Source organism: Schistocerca nitens, chromosome 2 (genome assembly GCF_023898315.1).
Source record: "Schistocerca nitens isolate TAMUIC-IGC-003100 chromosome 2, iqSchNite1.1, whole genome shotgun sequence".
Lineage (NCBI taxonomy): Eukaryota > Metazoa > Arthropoda > Insecta > Orthoptera > Acrididae > Schistocerca > Schistocerca nitens.
In genome coordinates, this window is record NC_064615.1 from 217,537,001 (window position 1) to 217,559,698 (window position 22,698).

Here is a 22,698-nt window from a genome sequence, read left to right on the forward strand (position 1 = left end):
CGTAGTAATAATTCTGTCTCACTCCTTAGATAGAATTCATCAAAAGTACATATACTGCTCGAATGAGATGGGGCAGCGGTTAGGACACTACACCACTCGCATTCGGGAGGGCGATGTTTCAAACCGGAATCCGGCCATCCATATTTATGTTTTCCATGATTTCCCTAAATCGCTCCAGGTAAATGCCGCGGTGGTTCCTTCGAAAGCACATGGCCGATTTCCTTCCCCATCCTTGACACCATCCAAGCTTGTGTACCGTCTCTAATGACCTCGATGTCGACGGTACGTTAAACCCAATCTGCCTTCCTTCCTTGCTCCAGTGGTTTCATTTCGAAACCACTTACAAAAGTAGTAGAAAAAAACTAAAATTTACGTTACAATAACTCTAGATATACCTACTTTCAAAATTAGAGAGCTACCTATGGCTACCAAAAAAACAAGCGCATGTCGCAGTCTCCTACAATCACGTAAGCAGACTGCTGCAATGCACTACATTCGTAGAAGTACCTCAGTGTGCCACTAGATGTCTCTGTCTTGAACTGGCATCAGTGGCTTCATGCGAAAGGCGCTGATCAAAATTGAAAAAAATACTAAATTGGTAGTTTCAGGCAGAAACCACTGGTACTCCAACGGTTAACAGAACTTTTATTGTCATATTGTCACTATGTGCCAATCGCAACCGCTGTGGTATTTGACAATACAGGTAATCTGGAACCCTGCTGAGGATTGTAAATAAATTTGATAGTAAGGCTAGGGTCATTTTGGGGCACCCATTAACCTTCCCCTACAGTTTTAACCATCTATAGATCTTTCCAGTATCTTGGAAGTTACTCCTGGGTGTCCTTTCATCCTGTTCCTTCTTCTTGTCAATGTTTCGCATATGTTCCTTTCCACGCCAATTCTGTGGGGAGCCTCCGCAGTTCTTATCAGTCAGCCTAATTTTTAACATCCTCCTGTAGTACCACATCTCGAACGCTTCGATTCTCTTCATCATCATCATCTCAAAAATGTTCCCATACAATGCCGTAACCAAACGGACGTTATCAGAAATTTCTGTGTCAAATTACGGCAGTTATTTAATACTAGCAGACATCTCCTGACCAGGAATGTCCTCTTTGCTTGTACTAGTCTTGTTTTCAAGTCCTCCTTGCTTCTTCCTCGACAGTAGGATTCCTTCACTTACGAGCGCAACAGCGTTTCTTTAGGCCGCTATTGGTGTATGCTGTACAGACGTATTTTGTTGGCTTGACTCGCTTTTCATCATTGTAGGTCAGTTAAGCACCGTCGCTTTAGTCCAAATATTTAATACAGGTTAATCTTCAAGCCCTTTTTAGCAAGTATTGTACACAGACACCTAAATAATATAAACAAACAAGAAAATGACTGAATAAAACACGTAGGATTAATGTTGTTGACGAAAGTGGGTAGTTACATCTTAAATCAGATACATGTTTATTAAATACTATTCGCAAATATGTAACTGGGGGCCTCACATGAACCGCGGATTCCAAATGAAAAAAAAGAACAATAATTAATGTACAGTCTGTAGAATGAGCAGGGTATCGGATAAAGCAACGCATTTAACTGCACAGTAATTCACAAAAATCTACAGCAAACATTGAATATCCCAAAGTTCAATTTTCCACTATTAATCAAAAAATGGTTCAAATGGCTCTGAGCACTATGGGACTCAACTGCTGTGGTCATCAGTCCCCTAGAACTTAAAACTACTTAAACCTAACTAACCTAAGGACATCACACACATCCACGCCCGAGGCAGGATTCGAACCTGCGACCGTAGCAGTCGCAGGGTTCCGGACTGCGCGCCTAGAACCGCGAGACCACCGCGGCCGGCCCACTATTAATCACGATGTAAAATACAGTGTGGTGACAAATGTCGTGGGATAATTCCTATGAGCGCATCTAACCTCCTTTCACATGGGGACCTGGTATGGACTCAAGTCGTTGGCAGTCCCCTGCAGGAATATTGAACCGTGCTGTCTCTATAGACGTCCATAATTACGAAACTGTTGCCGCTGCAGGATTTGGTGAACGAACTGACCTCCCGATTATGTCTCATAAATGTTCAATGTGATTCATATCACACGATATGGATGACCAAATCATTAGCTTGAACTGTCCGGAGCGTTCTTCAAGCCAAAAATGGTTCCTACCATGAACACAAGTTTATTTTCCTGTAACCACACGGCTCTAACTGGCGTAAACACAAGGGTACCTGTGAAGGTAGGCTGCATCTGCGACGTAGTTTAGCAGTTTGGCTAAGGCACTGAGCGTTAATTTGATTTTTGGTGATTAACTTTGTGTGACTAGGCTAACTTTAAATTTGTTTATGGGTTTTCAGGTAGCTGTGAACTCTAATTATTTACTGGAGGTGATATTTATATTTGCGTGTATTCAGGATAACAAACTTTACACTGAAGTGATAAAAGTCGTGGATAGACATAAGCACATATACAGATGGCGGTGGTATCGCGTACACAAGGTATAAAAGGGCATTGCATTGGCGGAGATGTCATTTGCACTAAGGTCATCCACGCCAAAGGTTTTCTGGTGTGATTGTGGCCGCACGACGGAAATTAGCAAGTTTTCAACGCGGAATGGTAGCTGGAGCTAGAAGTATTGTTTTAGGCATAATGGGTTCATGGAACTTTCGAGATGTGGGATTGCATCTCGGAAAAATAAGAAACTGCATTCAAATATAACTCATGACATGATGAGTAGTTGAGAACTGTATGTTCCAATGGTTCCAAAGTGAAACAAGCTGCTCAAAACAATTGATTGTTTACTGTTAGCCAATGTCTTCTTGTATTCGTTGCTTTCTATGATAATTCAGATTATTTTTCTGAAAAAAAAATTGAAAATTATACTCCGAAGTGAAACCACCTCTTTAAAAAAAATTGATTGTTTACATTTTGCAAATTTATTCTTCTGTTGGTTACTAACTGTGATGATAAAGGTCAGTTTTGGAAAAAAATTGTAAATAATTTTTTTTTTCAGTTATTGAGACTGAGAGGGTTGAGCCTTAAAGGGCCCCCTCACGGCAGTGGGAGAAAGATGCAACACGGCACTGTTAACAGACGCTCGGCAAACAGCTTTATGTTCGCAACAGTTAGCGTGCACAGCTGAGGCGCGGAAAGAATTCTGAAATTGGTTCTGCCTCTTTGATTCCGCCGGCAGACACGAACTCGATACGGACGTCAGAGAGCCCGGCTCGCCACGTATGTCGTATTGGAAGCTTCCCGCTGTTTCCTTTCCGCCGCATGGACGCCTCTGTAACTCACCGACCTGTTCACCTTTGCCCTTCCGGCCTTCCTGCGTTTCAGTTTCCCTCCATCCCTCGGCTGTTGCTATGTAGCTGTCACATAAGATTCAACATCTGATGTGAATCGCCTAGCTCTTCCGAGCACGGAGCAGTTACGACGAAAGAAAAGAAAAACAGCTCTTTATTTATTTAGTTTCTCTGGCTCCCAGGGACCACCTTAATACGAGTCGCTACTAGTGCACGTTACGGAACGACTCTTATAAACTTCGAATAATGATGAAGTACACAGGGAGAAAGTGATAGTCAGTAACTGCTACTTTTTTTCTTCCCTTGGGATCTAATTGAATTGTCGAAATGACAGAAGGAAGTGAAGAATAAAGCCAACCGCTGATTATTTAACGCTTCAGATTACTGACAACAATATCAATTCGACATTTCATTCTTCAGCCTGCAACAAAGAGCAGTAAGCCTATATTCTGCGCCGACTGTACTTGAAAGCGAGATCTGCAGCGGATAGGCACTTGCTGCAGGGAGTAGCAACTGACGCTTAACGTAGACAAATGTAATATATTGCGAATACATAGAAAGAAGGATCCTTTATTGTATGGTTATATGATAGCGGAAAAAACATTGGTAGCAGTTACTGTGGTGTCACTGCCAGACACCACACTTGCTAGGTGGTAGCTTAAATCGGCCGCGGTCCATTAGTACATGTCGGACCCGCGTGTCGCCACTGTGTGATCGCAGACCGAGCGCCACCACACGGCAGGTCTCGAGAGACGTACGAGAACTCGCCCCAGTTGTACGACGACGTTGCTAGCGACTATACGGACGAAGCCTTTGCTCTCATTTGCCGAGAGACAGAATAGCCTTCAGCTAAGTTAATGGCTACGACTTAGCAAGGCGCCATTGGCCTTAAATAGCTTGTATATAAAGAGTCACTTGTATCGCCACAATCTCCAGATGTCTCATCAAGAACGATGTATACAAGGATGTATTAAAAGTTAAATATATTCCAAAGATACGTATTTTCTTTATCACATTCATTAAGTCTCCTGTTTCAGACCTCACTCCATCCTTCGTGAGTTAGCGCGTGCATCTTGGCCGCCTCTTTCAATTAGTGTGCGTAGTGTTGGCAAGTCTGCCGACACTACAGTTACTTCTGTAAAATATCTGGGAGTGTGCGTGCGGAATGATTTGAAGTGTAATGATCATATAAAATTAATTGTTGGTAAGGCGGGTACCAGGTTGAGATTCATTGGGAGAGTCCTTAGGAATGTAGTCCATCATCAAAGGAGGTGGCTTACAAAACACTCGTTCGACCCATACTTGAGTATTGCTCATCAGTGTGGGATCCGTACCAGGTCGGGTTGACGGAGGAGATAGAGAAGATCCAAAGAAGAGCGGCGCGTTTCGTCACAGGGTTATTTGTTAACCGTGATAGCGTTACGGAGATGTTTAGCAAACTCAAGTGGCAGACTCAGCAAGAGAGGCGCTTTGCATGGCGGTGTAGCTTGCTCGCCAGGTTTCGAGAGGGTGCGTTTCTGGATGAGGTATCGAATATATTGCTTCCCCCTACTTACACCGGCCGGCCGAGTGGCCGCGCGGTTCTGGCGCTGCAGTCTGGAACCGCGAGACCGCTACGGTCGCAGGTTCGAATCCTGCCTCGGGCATGGATGTGTGTGATGTCCTTAGGTTAGTTAGGTTTAACTAGTTCTAAGTTCTAGGGGACTAATGACCTCAGCAGTTGAGTCCCATAGTGCTCAGAGCCATTTTGAACCTACTTACACCTCCCGCGGAGATCACGAACGTAAAACCAGAGTGATTCGAACACGCACGGAGGCTTTCCGGCAGTCGTTCTTCCCGCGAACCATACGCGACAGGAACAGGAAAGGGAGGTAATGACAGTGGCACGTAAAGTGCCCTCCGCCACACACCGTTGGGTGGCTTGCGGAGTATAAATGTAGATGTAGATGTAGAAAGGGGAACAAGGGGCGGTTTGTAACGACCATTTGCAGACTGAAACTAATCATAGCTACCATCGAAAATGCCGCCATAGAATTCACGTCATAACGTCACACTACGACCTAGGCGAGATCCAGGACGTCAACCACATATGCATTGGATGCCCAGATACAGAAAGGAATCGGACTGGTTGGTTAAAATGAAATAAAAATTAAAACGAAACAAGAGCACCCTGAGATCTTTGATACTATTGATACTCTTGATAACGATGACTACAAACAGTTATAAATTGCCCCTTCGCTGACAACTGATTTACGTCAAATGACGAACGCAAGGGATGCTGGTCACAGACGTTTCAAGGCAAATCCGAAACCGGAACATTATGTAGGATACAGAAAGCTGCGAAACACGGCAAAGTAATGCGTTCGAAATGCCAAAGTCTACTACGCTTGCTCCTTTATGTGAAGCGATTCCACACTGGTGATTCTATGGCAGACTCTCCTTAGCTTAGATGTCGGAAGTTCAAAATCAGCATTTTTCACTGACGAACCGAATTAATTTTTCTCATCACCGTGCTGCAAAGAACTACCCACAAGGAACCCCAGACTACATAAAAACTCTGATACTTCCTACCTAAAAGCCATCATGAAACTCCCTTCTGAAGAGCCCGTCAACGACGATATGAGCTTAACCACGATGTTGCAGACAGCTTAGTAGCTGTCGTAACAGGCATGTTTAATTTCTCTCTTGTGAGTGGAACACATCCCGCTCCAATGGACAGAAGGATATGCCTGACCCACAACCACATAGGGATTACCGCCCAATCAATATCCTCCGCGCTGTATCCAGAGCCCTAAAATACACACCTCAACAAAAGTTTGGAATATCAGAGAGTTTACTACAATGACTTCTTACAGTACACTCACTGACGTTCGTACCATAACTTCTTAACAAAATAAACCTAGTTCCTTTTGAAAACAACAATAGTTTTGGTTAGTCACAAAAGATCATTACAAAACAACGCAGGCTCTCTCCTAAGTGTACATCATGCAAAAAAAACAACGAAAATCTTTATCTCATGATGAATATTATAAGTCCTTGATAGTATGTCCTCCCTGCACACACATGAATTCTTCCACACTGCGAGGCATGCTCTGGACGAGACCAAGTTTACCTTGGGGTATGAGGTCGACTCCTCAAAGGCAGTTTTAGTGAGATCGTGAAGATTGTCCGGTGGATTCGGAAGCTGTACAATGGCCACCTTCGACAGGTCCCATGCATGTTCAATTGCGGTCGTGTCTGGGGACTGTGGTGCCAATGCATTCGGTTGATATCGCATCTTTGAAGATACCGAGACACTGCTAGAGTACAGTGCTATCTTGCATTGTCATCAATTGGACGAAGTTGGCAGCAATTTCATCTCTGTAGAGCCTTACAATCGTTTGTATGACTTCTAGGAGGTATCTGGGACCAGTCAAATTGCCTTAGATGGGAATTAGAAGGGTCTGTTGTGCCATCACTAGTGCTGCCCAGAACATTACACTTCCACTTGCAAACGGATGGATTTCCAGAACATATCGGCATTCCTGATGTCGTGTAGCGCTTCTCCAAACACTAACACGTCTATTGTCCGGCTGCAAACCAATTCTGATCTCGGCGGCAAACATGACATTACTTCATTCTGTAAGAGTCCAATGTTGACGAGCAAGAGTTCAGGCCCTTCGACTGCATCGGTTCCGTTGTTCAGTACAAAACTTTTCTTTGGTCTTCTGGGATAAAGACCACCCTGATGCAATCTCCTACGAACTGTTCGGTATGAGATACAAATCCCTGTTGCCCAGAAGAAGTAATTTCCAATGCTTCTGACAGTTTATGTTGGGCGCCTGCGTGCCGACGGCCGGAGAAAACGATCCTGTATTGGTGTTGTCATACGGAGACGGCCACTGCGAGGTCTATCGTTCACATTTCCCGTCTCTCTGTACTTTCTCCACACCTTAGACACACCACTTTGAGTGAAATGTAACTGATCCGCAACATCTTGCTGTGTGTGATCTGCTGAAAGTAAGGCCACTGTTTTGACTTGCCAAGGTATGTATGTGTGTGTTGAACCGGGGACCTAGAAACGACGGAAAGACTTCCTGCCGCCCTAGCTCTCAGTGGTTCACAACCCCACAACAGGCCAAAGCAGTCCACCTACCCTACCGCTGCCCTACAACAAACCCATGTGCGGTTCGGCCCCCAGTGGACTCCCCGGGAACGTCTCATACCAGACGAGTATAGCCGCAAATGTTTGCGTGGTAGAGTAATTAAGGTGTACTCCTATGTGGAATCAGTGTTTGCGCAGCAATCGCCGACATAGTACTGTGGACCGGCACGCCTTTCCGCTCGGGAAGCAGCGCGTTAGACCGCGCGGCTAGCCGGGCGGGCATATCAAAGTATAGTATGCCTCTACGAGGCATGTTACCGCAGTGCTGAACACAAACTGAATGAAGCTGTTATTGGTAATGGACTGCTCGCAGCGTGCTGCTGCGGCAGCAGTATGTTTACGTGACTGTAAAATGGTCACGAAGTGTACCACTAATAAGCACCGTCCATTTTATGGGCTCTAACTGGATAATGCATGAAGTGCGTATCGCAAACTACATTTTATGATGGTATTCCAAACTTCTGTTCAGCGATGTATATTGTTCACGTACAAATTTGACGCGTGCGAGTGTGCGGGATCGATAACGTGTATGTGACTGAATATTTGCAGAACTCGCGAAAACGCGTTTATCTTCCCTGTCCACAAGGGCCAACCGACGTATTCCGGCTTCAATGTAGAGGTCGTGTTTTGGAGCAAGTGCGAACACTGTCTCCGCTCATGTGTTAGTTGTGATACTCGAACGTATCGCTTCCTGTTCCTGCTGAGCATGGGTTGCTACGCGGGGCGCTGTTTCTGTGGCATTTACAGCAACACGGGCCTGGCTATTAACTTGAGAAGCGGCTTAAGAATGAAGTGGGCCAGAATGTATTGATATTCGTGCACGTCACCGACGGCTATGAAACCGTTGTCCCAGTACTGTCACAGAGGAAATTATTTTGGTGAGAATCTAATGTTAAATGTTTTGCTTTAGGATGCTGCCTGAGGTTGGTTACGAACCTTATTCATTACTGTTTGGCATAGTGGACCATTCGAGTTCGTGGTCATCACTGTCATTTATTCTGCATGATAACACGTACTGATGTCATTCTGAGTGTTACGGTAGCGGTTGCATATCGTGTTTTTTTTCATTATTATTTCAGTTGCGGAATCCTTTTTTAATACAACCATTCTTTTGTTGTTCATAAGCTATACTGATTTCGGGTGTGCAAAGCAAAATATAGTTTAACAACTTTAACCATCATTATCTTTGATAATATACGGTTATAATTTTAATTCTTTTAAAATTTTAGCCAGTTATGTTGTGAATCTCCCGTGCTGTTAGTCGGCAGATCTGATTTGTGTTTAAATTGAGGTTTTAAACTCGAAATGTTGTTTTGAATGCTGTCTTCTTCTTATGCCAGTACCAGTGGACCGGAAGTGTAATTCGTTTATTGCATTGTAATAAGAGTCATGTTAATTTACGTAGCGGGAGGTTGTACTTCCTGGATATTTCTTTTTGTAATGGAATTCAGGAAATGTTCTTTAATGGTGAAACGTGGAAATATGTTTGAGAACTTTTTTTATATTTGTTGTTTAGCCGAATACAACTGTCCAAATTTTGTAAACCCATAACACAAACAGTGAATGAGTTAACTGAGTGCCTGGAAACGTAAGTGAACAATATTGACACTAATGAACTTCAGCAGAGCTTTTGATACTGTCAATTTTGACACGATATTTAGAAAACTGCGACAGCTAAAACAGTACGTTTTCTACACTGATTTCGCTGTGATTTCAGATGACGAACTGTAAATGAATAACAGCTATACTGCGAAGTACTTGAACTGAAGGATTTGTTAGAAAATTACAAAAGAAGAGTTTGGGAAGATTTCAATTATAAATTGAAATTCACTATGTACAGACAAAAAACAAAGTCTTTTCTTGTTATTTGATAGTGCGCAAATAAGAAACTCGCTGAAGATGGTGCAATTTCAGAGAATTATGTTTAGGTAAAACATAAGAAAAAAATTGAGCTTGTTAAAAAAACAAATTTATTCGTAAGCAGACACGGACATAAGAGTGAGGTTCAACGTCAAGGTCAGTATAGAAAGGAGTTTGGTGTCTTTCAGCTTATACAAATCATAACTTTCTCAGTTAGAAATTAACAATTAGGAGTTCATTGATCATATAAACACATCAAAAAAGTTTTGCATCACTTCAGTTCCGTGAGTTCCGAAACCTGTACAGAAAAATGGAATAGAGATCAACATAATTATCATTTCCGGCCTTTTTATTGCTCATGAAAACCACACACTGCATGTTGTATCACGATACAGCGAGACCTTCAGAGGTGATGGTCCAGATTGCTAAACCCGCCGATACCTCTAATACCCAGTAGCACATTCTCTTGCATTGATGCATGCCTGTATTCGTCGTGGCATACTGTCCAAAAGTTCATCAAGGCACTGTTGGTCCAGATTGTCCCATTCCTCAACGCCGATTCGGCTTAGATTCCTCAGAGTGGTTAGTGGGTCACGTCGTCCGTAAACAGCCCTTTTCAATCTGCCCCAGGCATGTGTCGATAGGGTTCATGTCTGGAGAACATGCTGGCCACTCCAGTTGAGGGATGTCGTTATCCTGAAGGGAGTTTTTTTTACAAGATGTGCACGATGGGAGGTGCGAATTGTCGTCCATGAAGACGAATGCCTCGCAATATGCTGCCGATACGGTTTCACTACCGGTTGGAGGATGGCATTCACGTATCGTACAGCCGTTACGGCGCCTTCCATGACTGCCAGCGGCGTACTTCGGCCCCACATAATGCCATCCCAAAATATCAGGGAACCTCCATCTTGCTGCACTAGCTGGACAGTGTGTCGAAGGCGTTCAGCCTGACCGGGTTGCCTCCAAACACGTCTCCGACGATTGTCTGGTTGAAGGCATATGCGACACTCATTTGTGAAGAGAACGTGATGCAAATTTTGAGCAGTCCATTCAGCATGTTGTTCGGCCCACCTGTACCGCTCTGGATGGTGTCGTGGTTGCAAAGATGGACCTCGCCATGGACGTCGAGAGTGAAGTTGCGCATCATGCATCCTATTGGGCACAGTTTGAGTAGTAACACGACGTCCTGTGGCTGTACTAAAAGCATTATTCAACATGGTGGCGTTGCTGTCAGGGTTCTTCCGAGCCATAATCCGTAGGCAGGGGTCATCCACGGCACTAGTAGCCCTTGGGAGGCCTGAACGAGGGATGTCATCGACAGTTCCTGTCCCTCTGTATCTCCTCCATGTCCGATCAACATCACTGTGGTTCACCCCGAGACACCTGGACACTTCCCTTGTTGAGAGCCCTTCCTGGCACAAAGTAACAATGCGGGCGCGATCGAACCACGGTATTGACCATCTAGGCATGGTTGAACTACAGACAACACGAGCCCGGTACCTCCTTCCTGGTGGAATGACTGGAACTGATCGGCTGTCGGACCCCCTCCGCCCAATAGGCGCTGCTCATGTATGGTTGTTTACATCATTGGGTGGGTTTAGTGACATCTCTGAACGATGAAAGGGACTTTGTTGTGATAAAATATCCACAGTCAACGTCTGTCTTGAGGAGTTCTGGGAACTGGGGTGATGCAAAGCTTTTTTTGATGTGTGTACTTGGCACCGCTTGGTACCACAGTCAGTCATGAGGTTTTCGTGGTTAACTGTGGTAGCTAGCAGTGGTTCTAGCTTCGTAGTGTGCTGCCACAAGTCAAATATTATGTGATGATGCTCGCTTTGGACGAGAAAAAAAATTGGTAATAGTTACTAAACCGTGGCAGGCCTGTGGTTGTTTTATCTGAATATTGAATTTCTGTCTCTGTTGACGACGAAACCAAAATTAGAGCTCATAGTGATGTATGCCGATAGACGCTGTTCCCGTGAAACGTTCACGAGTGAAACAGGAAATATTTTATAATTATGATGTATGTTCCACTTTTCTATGACTATTAGTATGTTTCTAGAAGATCTCAAGGCTGCATAAAGTGAAAGGGTGAAGCCTATAGAGGATTTCCAGCAACATACTTTGTTTACCAGTCATCGAAACAACCAACACTGCTAACAGCACAGACACACAATCATATTTCAACTCACTACTTTTTCAAAAATACATAAAGCCAGAATTTCAGAAAACTCTTACAAAGCAACAGACGTAAGGTTTAAGAACATATATTTATATTTAAGGTAAATGACAGACTTCCTTTAATAAAACAATTTTTTTAAAACTACTTCGAACTTATGGAACTTATGCTTATGCTTGCGACAAAACTTAGTTGAAAAATATAGTGAAAATATAGTTCTTTTTCTATCTTTTTTTTTTTTTAAGTCGGCCCCCGCTAGCTGAGTGGTCAACGCGGCAGAATGTCAATCAGCCCGCCATCGATTCCCGGCTGGGTCGGAGATTTTCTCCGCTCAGGGTCTGGGTGTTGTGTTGTCCTAATCATCATCTTTTCATCCCCATCGATGCGCAAATCGCTGTTTCTTTTTTTTAGGATAGTAAATAAAGATGTTTTAAGAAAAGACTTTACAGATATTCTACTTGTTCAATGCAAATACTTTAGACAAAATTATTTGACGGAGGACTAATAACCCAGGCGGCTCCGAAAGCCTTTGACATCTTTTGAATAATTATAAACACCATGGTTTCAAATCAGAAAAAAATTCTTAAAGATAGAATTCATGCTTCAGTTAAAATACTGATCAAACTTAGCAGCCTTCTGCGGTCGTACAGCCACTCAGTTGTACTGGTCACGTGACAACGCGTGAGGCGCAGCCCAGCCGGTTTAGAAAACAAGTTCCTTCTACAACACACCAAACAAACTATTAGAATATGGCCCGTTTTACGCCAGTTGTGAAGCCAGCCAACTTTTTTCATTGCAATTTAACCATCAAATGGTTTAAGTAGGACGTTTATTGATATATTCTAGCAGTGTACAAAACAGTAAAAGCACAGCTCATTATAGGGTTAAGGTAAAATTACACCTTTAAAGCCGGCCGGGGTGGCCGAGCGGTTCTAGGCGCTACGGTCGCAGGTTCGAATCCTGTCTCGGGCATGGGTGTGTGTGATGTCCTTAGATTAGTTAGGTTTAAGTAGTTCTACGTTCTATGGGACTGATGACTTCAGAAGTTAAGTCCCATAGTGCTCAGAGCTATTTGAACCATTTGAACACCTTTAAAATTACAACACAAACGACAATGCGTAATTTGAGCTGCCTGCGCACACAGTTGAGCAGGTGCAACCAGTACGTAATCATGTAATGCAAGTTATCAGTAGTGTGACTGACTCGATGAAGACTACACGCGCTGCTATTCAATACAACACACTTCAACGTAACAGAATTTACCACAGTCACTCTTATAGAACTTGCCAGGCACTGGGCTTTAAATAAACAAATATCATACGTTCAAAATTTCCTGGACGCAAGCTCTATACGGTCTGAACAAATTGCACAACTCTCGTAAGTTAGACCCAGTAAATTGCGCAGTAGACACAGGTAATACTTCTAAGTAAAACAGCACCTACAGGGCGTGAACTCCCTCATAGAAAACGCAACGATACTTTTTGTGGTACCACAGCTCAACGCAAAGGTTGTAAAGGGTCACCCAAGATTTAATCGTTATTCAATTTATTCAATAGAGATGGGGCCCCTCCATGCCCGCACCAACGTGGTGACCAAACCAAAAGTTCTACTGTCACCTCCGTAAACATGTTTGGTGTCTAGTAAGTGGATCACAGGATGCTGGGCTGTGATGTTATCCGTGTGTCTGGGTAAGACTACGCATTAACACGGTCCATCAGGTGATAGATAGTGGACGAAACGCGAGTGAGGGTAGCGATTTGAAGAGCAGAGGGAAAAAAGTGCCATGGCTCGTGCCGTGGGAAAAAAAAACCTCTGCGACAGTGGGATGGGTAGTAAGAGCAGTAGTGGCTTACTAGCTGCGATAGCTCATGCAGGGTTGGATTTGTTAGTATAGGTATCATGCATCATTACCGTGACAAGCGATGGCGATGTGTCCCAGTTGCTACAGCTACTACATTCCTGGAACAATCAAGATCGTTATACAGTAGTGGGAGATCGGCCATAGATCATCTCACTGTGTGGGGGATGTGTGGAGCTTGTTTGCATGCAGTGTACGGTACGGCTTCCCTGTGTGGTGCCAGTTATTCGGCAGTGTATTTCAGCTGGATATCCAGTAATGGCGTCTGATTAACAGGGGCTCGCCTGTGCCGTTATGTTTGCGTATGCTTGGCCATAGATGTTATGTCCTTACAAGTATGTCTCTTGGTCTTTTATGTTTCCATCTATGGTTGTGGTCGTAGTTCCCCAGATTCAGAATAAACGGGTTCTGCGAGTGTCTGGAGTTTCTGTATAGTGTTGTGGTGAGTTTGTGGATTACCTCCGTGAGAGTCTCAAGTCGGTATTCCCGGTGAAGGTCCGCGATGCGTTTGTATCGTGGAGCACGAGAATGATCCTGGATGAGAAAACAGCTTACCCGCCAGAATTAACACAGCTGAAGGTGGCAGCGGCAGACAGGAGTCTTCGCACGGTGATAGGATACTACTAAACTCCTAACGGCACTAACCGACCACCGTGTCATCCTCAACCTATAGGCGTCACTGCATGCGGATATTGGAGGGACGTGAGATCAGCACACCGCTCTTCCGGCCGTTGGCAGTTTTCGTGACCGGAGCCGCTACTTTTCAGTGAAGTAGCTCCTCAGTTTGCTTCACAACGCCTGAGTGCACCCCGCATGCCAACAGCGCTTGGCAGATCGGATGGTCATACATCCAAGTGCTAACCAAGCCCGACAGAGCTTAACTTCGGTGATTTGACGGGACCGGTGTTACCACTGCGGAAATGTCATACAGACGGTTGTATTCAGGCCTATGCGAGGACACACTGTCCTCCGGACGCAGCAAGGTTCCAGTTTCGCTATTAGCGTGACGTGTTACGTCACGTTGTCCAATCACGAGCGTTGCTTCCGTACTCGGCCAAAACAAACTCCGGGATCTCACAGTCCATCAACGACCACGGCAGACCAGTGCTGCAACGACGACGACTGACAGGCTCACTGCCCTCTCTCAGCAACCAGCATAGCTTCCACCGCGTCTCGCTGATGCGCCGACTCTCTCTCGAACTTTCAGCGCGCCTAAATAGGTGATCGCGACCAATCGCACCGCGGCCAAGCGCGGGCAGAGGAAAGAGCGACACACTAGCTACTAAAGAGATAAGTTACGGCTCAGCTATGGAGAAATATATGTTTTTGAGGCACATATAGAGGACGAACGCATATAACGCTAGAGGTGGTAGGAGAAGCTATGAACAGATTATGTCTCCTGTAGCTGTGCATATTCCTGGGCTTTTGGTGTGACAACCCATTTTATGTAAATTACATATACCAGACGCTGTTTCACGGGCGTTGACGATACGTTATTTTACATTATTTTGAAGTATGATTCGTCAAGGAGAAGATATACGATTTTTAATTTCGTGTTTGTAATTTGGTTTTTATATTTTCTGTTATAGATTCTGAAGATCCGGTAGGAAGCAAATATTTATGACTACATCCAACAGAAAATAAATTATGTCACTTTTTGTCGTAAAAATTTTGGTGTTACAGTTGTTCGCGTATATGAAGTCCACTTCTTCAGTACTGAAAGCCCTCGGCGCTTCGATCTGCCAAGCAAGTTGCGGAGTTTGGACAAGGGGTTAGCAGACCTTTCTTCGACCTTTCCTGGGCTCAGATTTTACTGGGAGTAAATTTCACTGGGCGCAGACTACGGGACACCCGTAAGTCGTGCTGAAGAATTTTCCGCCACACACTGCAAAGTGACTTCCGCAGTACAGTAGATACGACGTATTCTGAAAGAAATGGCGGATACCTCGCAAAGACATCCTTGTAACAGGATGAAAGATAAAACGCCACAGACGATATCATTGGTCTCATCTTAAACCCTACTTTATTTGGTTGAAACCGGGACTACAAAATTTATGGCCACGTGTGTACTGTCACAGTGTAGGGGGAGAGGGCGCATTACTTCTTTTGGGACCACATCTTGCCGTTGCAGTCGATCACACAATGGAAAGAGGCCGGTTAAATCTACTCTGCTTGTATCTGCGGCGCACAGACCACTGGATCGCAGAACGGACGTGGAATGGGATATTGACAGCTCAGCCTAGCCTGTGCCGTTCCGTGCTTCTGTCAGACGTGTGCCGTGCGCGAAGCGCCCTGTGGAAGGGCGCCGCGCAGATTACGTCAGAAGGGTGGATGGCTCGGGTAGGGGGGTTGGGGAGGAGGTGAATCGGACGGACTCCCTGAAAGCTTCCCAGGGGGACGCGATGGGATTAGGGGCCACTCTACCTGCCGATCACGTGTCCCAATCAGAGCCACCGCCTCTGCGGCCGAACGGGCGACGCCGACAACACGTATGGCCAATAGAGTCCGTAGAGGTCGTTTTGCGTTGTGGCAGAGCGCGTCCGGTATTCTAAATGTGTTGCCTCCGCCGCTGCTGGCGTTAACAGTCTGACAGGTGACTGTGAGTATCGCAGCCTGTCAACGCCACTGTTACATTATAGGCTAATAAGATTTGCGGTGTGTGGGCGTAGTCGACTGTGCAAAGTCACGTACACGGGCCACTGACTTCTTCATTACTAAATCAAGCAAAAAGGTCATTTTATTAACAAAGATCTGATTTGAAAATTACTTGATATCTTTCGTGTATTCGTTTAACAACAGCACTACAATATTTCGATTATGCGAAGCCCAACCTGCGCTTTTATACATGACGTCCTGAAAGATATCGATAAAAATAGTCTGGTAGATGCAGTATTTCTTAACTTCAGAAAAGCCTGACGCAGTACCACTTGTAGGCTTTTTATCTAAATACGATCGTATAAGGTATCATGTGAAATTTCTGGCTGGGTTGAGAATGTCTCGTCACGGAAATGCAGCATAGTATCTTGGATGGAGAGTCATCGATAGATATAGAAGTAACTTTCTAGCCTCCACTTTTTTTCTTTTTTTTTTCAGTCCTCTCACTGAGGCAACCCGAAACGACTTCCTCTCCTGTGCTAACCTATCCGTCTCAGACTAGCACATTCAGACTCCTCGAGGGATGTATTCATCTCTTGCCTTCCGTTACAGTTTTTGCTCTTACAGCTTCTTTGGAAACAAAAACATGGAAACAAGGAAGAGAACTGCGAAAAAACCATGGGTAAGAGAGGAAATATTTCAGCTGATCGAGGAAAGAAGAAAGTACAAAAATGTTTAGGGGAATTCAGGAATACAGAGTTACAAGTCACCTAGGAGTGCAGGGAATCTAAGGCGAAATGGTTGCTTCAAAAATGTGAAGAAATCGAAAAATAAAATGATTGTCAGAAGAGCTGAGTCAGCATAAAGAAAAGTCAAGACAACCTTTCGGCGAAATGAAAAGCAAGTGCGGTTACATTAAGAGTACAATGGGAACTCCACTGGTAGTAAATGGAGAAGAGTGAGCAGATAGGTGGAAAGAGTACATTGAAGGGGTCTAAGAGGATGAGGTCTGATGACGTGATAAAAACAGAAGTGGAAGTCGACAGGGAAAAGATAGAGGATTTAGTACTTGAATCAGAATTTAAAATAGCTTTGGACGACTTAAGATCAAATAAAACAAGAGGGATAGATAACTTTCCATCGTAATTTCTAACTTCATTGGGGTAAGCGGCAATAAAACGATTATTCACGTTGGTGTATGGAATGTTTGAACCAATCTAAGAGGTAACAGCAAGAGTGGGAAGAACAAAACGGAAGTGTTCGGATTAGAAAGGGTGTAAGACAGGGATGTAGTCTCTCGCCCCTACTTTTCAGTCTACACATCAAAGGAGCAACGACGGAAATAACGGAAGGTCCATTGGAAAGATATCAATGATAATGATTGATGATGACGTTTCTATCCTCGCTCAAAGTGAAGAAGAACTACATGATCTGTTGAATGAAATGAACTGCCAAAGAGCACAGAAAATGTATCGAGAGTAAATCGATGAAAGACGAAAGTAATTACAAGTATGAGAAATGAGAAAAGCGAGAGAATTAACGTAAGAATGGTTGATCATGAAGTGGATGAAGTTAAGGAATTTTGCTACCTAGGCAGCAAAATAACCCATGACTGACGGAGCATGGAGGACATAAAAAGCAGAATAGCACAGTCGAAAACGGCGTTCATGGCTGAGATAAATCTGCTAGCATCAAACATAGGCTCTAGTTTGAGGAAGAAATTTCGGAGAACGTTTGTTTGGAGCACAGCACTAAACGGTAGTTAAACGCGGACTGTGGAAAGACAGGAAGAGAATCGAAGCCTTTGAGACTTGGTGCTACAGAATAATGTTGAAAATTAGGTGGACTGGTAAGTAAGGAATGAGGAGGTCCTCTGCAGAATGGGCGAGGAAAGGAATATATCGAAAACAATGACAAGAAGAAGGGATAGGGTGAAAGAAAATCTGTTAAGACATCAGTAAGTAACTTCCCTGGTGCTAGAGACAGCTGTAGCGGATAAAAACAGTAGAGGAAGGCAGATTTGAATATACGAGGTGTGGCTAGAAAAAAACCGGACTAGTACTGGTGAAACAATAAAACGAATGCAATAAGGCTGAAAGTCGCGTGGCCTGTCACGTGACACTCGCTCCGCCACTGCTCGAGTTTCATCTGCCTCCTGCACTCAGTCTGCCCGTGGCGTCTGTTTTAAGTAGTTGACGTTTTGTCTGTGCGTCGGAAAATGTTGAGTGTACAGAAAGAACAGCGTGTTAACATCAAATTTTGTTTCAAACTAGGAAAATCTGCAAGTGAAACGTTTGTAATGTTACAACAAGTGTACGGCGATGATTGTTTATCGCGAACACAAGTGTTTGAGTGGTTTAAACGATTTAAAGATGGCCGCGAAGACACCAGTGATGACACTCGCACTGGCAGACCATTGTCAGCAAAAACTGATGCAAACATTGAAAAAATCGGTAAACTTGTTCGACAAGATCGCCGTTTAACAATCAGAGCAGTGTCTGAGTTAACAGGAGTTGACAAGGAAAGTGTTAGGCGGATTCTTCATGAAAGTTTCAACATGAACAAAGTGTGTTCAAAAATGGTTCCAAAGTGTCTCACAATTGAACAGAAGGAACGCCGAAGAATGATTTGTTCTGACATCCTGGAAAACATTGAAAGTGATCCCACCTTCTTACAAAATGTTATTACTTGCGATGAATCGTGGTTTTTTACTTACGATCCCGAAACTAAACGCCAATCGATGCATTGGAAAATTCCTGGTTCTCCACGACAAAAAAAAAAGCACGAATGTCAAAATCGAAATTCAAGGCAATGATGATTGTTTTTTTTACATCAAAGGGATTGTGCACATTGATTGGGTACCAGAGGGACAAACAGTGAATCAGCATTACTACATTAGCGTCCTGGCTACCCTACGTGAGCGAGTACGGAGAAAACGGAACGATTTGTGGAGAAAAAAGTCATGGATCCTTCACCAAGACAATGCCCCAGCTCACAGTGCGTTGTCAGTGAAGACGTTTTTGGCAAAACACAACATTCCCATCTTAGATCATCCACCCTACTCACCTGATTTGGCCCCCTGTGACTTTTTTCTTTTCCCTAAAGTCAAGTCAGCTTTGAAAGGAACTAGATTTGAGACTGTTGAAGCAGTAAAAGAAAAAGCGACGGAAGTAATGTATGGACTTACCGAAAATGATCTGCAGCATTGCTATGAACAGTGGAAAATTCGTATGGAGCGGTGTAGAGACCGAGGAGGAGAGTACATTGAAGGAGATAACATGAAATTGTAAATAATTGTAAATAAATGTTTTTTCCAGCATCAGTCCGGTTTTTTTCTAGCCGCACCTCGTATTCAGCAAATAATTAAGGGCGTAGGTTGCAAGTGCTACTCTGAGGTGAAGAGGTTTACACAGGAGAAGATCCCGTGGCGGGCCGCATCAGACTAGTCAAAAGACTGAACACTTTTCTTTTTCTCGTCTATTCTGCGGGGACCTTCTAATTTATTATCTTAATAGTCCACTTAAATTTCAGCATCATCGTGAAGTTCCATATCTGAAACGCTTCTATCGCTTCTTTCTGCGTTTTCCCACAGTCTTCACTACGACAGTGCTTTACTCTAGACAAGGTATGCCCAACCTAACGATCGCTATCGGCCGGTCGGTCGCCACGGCTCCATGAGTCGATATTTCAAAACCTTTTTCCGAAATCTGTTTAAACGAGATGTTTTGGTAAAATATCAGTGTGTTGACACCGAGTGTTTCTCATGGTATTTGTAGGCAGTATATCTGACCATACTGTCCTGGCCTCTTTCGTGTCCATCTGGCAGAAGTACCAATGAAACAAAGATAACCATTTGTCAATGGCACTGTTGTTAAGGAGCGTTTTTTGGCAGCTAGTGAGTCCTTGCTTCCCACATTTAAGAACAGGTCACAGACAATATCAGTCATTGGAGGCATGCCTCTGTCGAGACCTATTATAACAGGAAAAGTGGAATTAATTACGGAAAATATAAAATGTCAACTGACAACAGATTTGTAATCTTGCTTGTGTTTCTCATTGTAGTTAGACGAGTCAATTGATAGAGTCGGTTCACCTCAAATTATCATTTTCGTAATATCGACATTTTCGGATGTCAACCTAAAATAAGACTTCCTTACCATTTTGGCCCTTAAGGTACTACACGAGGAGAAGATTTTTAGAATGCACTCAGATCCTTCGTATCTGTATACGATTTGCCAATTCAGAAACTTGTGTCCATTACTACCGATGAAGCGCCTTGCATGGTAAGCAAACACAAAGTATTTAATACCTTGTGTGTGAACGACGAACTTTCCCGTCTTTCTTTGTGTCGCGCATCAACAAGTGCTTTGTAGACATACTTTGAAAATAGCACATGTTATGAGTGTTGTCACAAATATTGTGGTTCAGTTCGCTCACAATCCCTACATAGAAGAACTGAATAGCCAGTACAGAGACGTGCAATTGCACATTGAAGTTCGATGGTCTAGTACAGGTATGGTTACAAACAGATTTACAGAACTTCTGCCAGCGATAAAATCTTTTGTGTCTGAAAGAGAGGAAGATCAAATGGTTCAAATGGCTCTGAGCACCATGGGACTCAACATCTGAGGTCGTCAGTCCCCTAGACATAGAACTACTTAAACCTAACTAACCTAAGGACATCACACACATCCATGCCCGAGACAGGATTCGAACCTGCGATCGTAGCACCAGCGCGGTTTCGGACTGAAGCACCTAGAACCGCTCGACCACAATGGCCGGCAGAGGAAGATGACTGAAAACTGTATAATTTGAGCTGGTTGTAGGAGTTACTATTTGCAACTGATGTGACAGTTAACGTAACTGAGTTGAACAAAGAACTGCAAGGAAAAAATCAATCCTTTATATCACTTATGTCTTCTATACGGTGTTTCGCGCAAAAACATGACCTTTGGACAACGCCATTACAGAAATTAAATATGAAACACTTTCCTCAAATTCAGTCAGAACTGTCGAATCAACAAACACCATTGGACCATGAAGGTGCAAAGAAGCCGACGTGACAGCATTGATAACAGATTTAGAACACCGATTTTCAGATTTCTAGACAATGTGACCTGTTCTAGTTCTCATAGCTCAACCTACACAAAAGGTGGATGCGAAAGACATTTCAAGTAAAAAGAATACTCTTTTCGGTTGTAGTGAGACTGAATTTGAACACGAAATAATTAGATTTCAAAATGACATTTGCTTAAGGTCAGAATACAATGAATATAACTTTTGGAAATTTGTGAGTTAAAATTCGTACCGTAACAACGTAAAAGTGACACGGTATGTTTTCCTTTATTTTTTTTTATCAACTTATCTACATCAGACAGCGTTTCGAACAGTAAACATAGTGAAGTCGAAATACAGAAATAAACTGACTGATCTTCACATTTCAGACAGTGTAAGATTGGCCATAACAAACTATTCACCAGACTATAATAAAATTGCCAATGATATGCAAAGCTAATTATCTCACTAAAGTTTTTTCAACATTTAGGAAGGTGTACATTTTAATTTTTTCACGTGTGTAACATCTTGAAAACTGAGAAGTAGGCGTAGAACTATTGATGGAGAGAAAATTACCATTTATGCATTATGTGTAATTAAAATAGTTATTTTTCGCTACAGCTTCATTTTGTGCTTAAACACTTATGATTTTTTGAGTCAGTAGATTTATAAATGGCCTAAATTGTATTTAGTAGTTGTCAGACCTGAAAAGTTTGGACACCTCTGTTCTAAATGTACATTCTCAGACATGTCTTCCTCAAGGTCTATGTTGCCTAGGAGTTGGCTTCTTTTAGCTACGGGAGCTCTCTCTGCTTGTGCTAATCTGCTTCATGTATCATTATTGCTTCGTCTCTCATGCTTTATGTAACTTTCAAAGTAACAGAATTCTTTCACTTCCTTGCTCCGTCGTCCCCAGTTCTGATGGTAAATTTCTCACTAATATCATTTCATTAACGCATTACGTCCTTTTTCGGTTTCGTTTCAATCAACACAATTCTCGGTTTATTCTCCTAAACTTGTGATTTTCAAACAGTGTATTCGCTATTACTAGCTGAAATTTATTGGAGAACTTAATTACATTCCCTCTTGTCTCATTCCATCTACGGAGCACATCTTCTACTGCGCGAGTTGGTGCACTAGTTAGCATACTGGGATCGTATTTGCGAGGACGTCGGTTCAAATCCGCGATCATCCTGATTTAAGTTTTCCGTTATTTCCGTAAATCACTCCAGGCAAATCCCGGGATAATTCCTTTAAAATGGCACGGCCGATTTCCTTCCCCTTCCCTGACACAATCTGAGCTTGTGCTCCGTCTCTAATGACCTTGATGTCGACGGGACGTTAAACCCAATCTTCCTTCCTTCTTCCCAGAACTAATCAGGAAAGCTTGTGTGCGTTACACGTGTCCGTCCGTGCTTCATATGCTAGGTTAGTTGTAGCAAGCCACTCTGTGTTTAGTTTACCAGCTTTCCGGAGGACATGCACTCTTGTACCTTCCATCAGAAATATCATATCTGTCATCATAATCGAAATACAAGGTCTCACTTACCTAGTACTCTTAACTGTGCCCATTAAAAAAACAAAAACATTAGGAGACCACTGCTCTTTTACTGCCGCCCGACTCTGGAACACACTGCCATGCAGTTTGCTCACAATTAAATGCCCTGTTGCATTTAAGAAGCCAAAGGCCTTAT